This window comes from Macrobrachium rosenbergii, chromosome 12 (assembly GCF_040412425.1).
Source record: "Macrobrachium rosenbergii isolate ZJJX-2024 chromosome 12, ASM4041242v1, whole genome shotgun sequence".
In the NCBI taxonomy this organism is placed as follows: domain Eukaryota; kingdom Metazoa; phylum Arthropoda; class Malacostraca; order Decapoda; family Palaemonidae; genus Macrobrachium; species Macrobrachium rosenbergii.
This window is the reverse complement of record NC_089752.1, coordinates 80,794,017-80,794,699: the sequence shown is the minus strand read 5'-3', so window position 1 is coordinate 80,794,699 and position 683 is coordinate 80,794,017.

The window sequence follows — 683 nt, the reverse complement described above, 5'->3', positions numbered from 1 at the left end:
AAACTTTTCTGCGCTTGCAAACACTTTCAATCACTTTACCCAACAGAGACGACTATCTCCAGAATTTATTACACTTTCGTTTATGAGAGAAATTATGGGAATTGTTGAAGATTGTGTGCCTATTTGGTCTCACCACTACAGTGGTAAAGACTATATATATATATATATATATATATATATATATATATATATATATATAAATATTATATATATATATATATATATATATATATATATATATATAAATGCATATATATATACATATATATATACATATATATATATATATATATATATGTATGTATGTGTGTATAAAGTGTGTCTATATATATATATATATATATATATATATATATATATATATATATATATATATATATATATATATACGCACATATATATATATAAAGTGTGTGTCTATATATATACATATACATGCATACATTATACATTATATATATATATATATATATATATATATATATATATATATATATATATATATATATATATATATGTAGAGAGAGAGAGAGAGAGTGTGTATTAGGGCTTATATAAATATCATATCAGTGTATCACAGTAATTACCTAACATTGCTACTGTTCAAAAGTTGTTTCGAGTCATTATTCTTAGGCTAATCTTGCTGTTTTGGAAATGAACAAAAGGAGGCATTAAAGTCTATA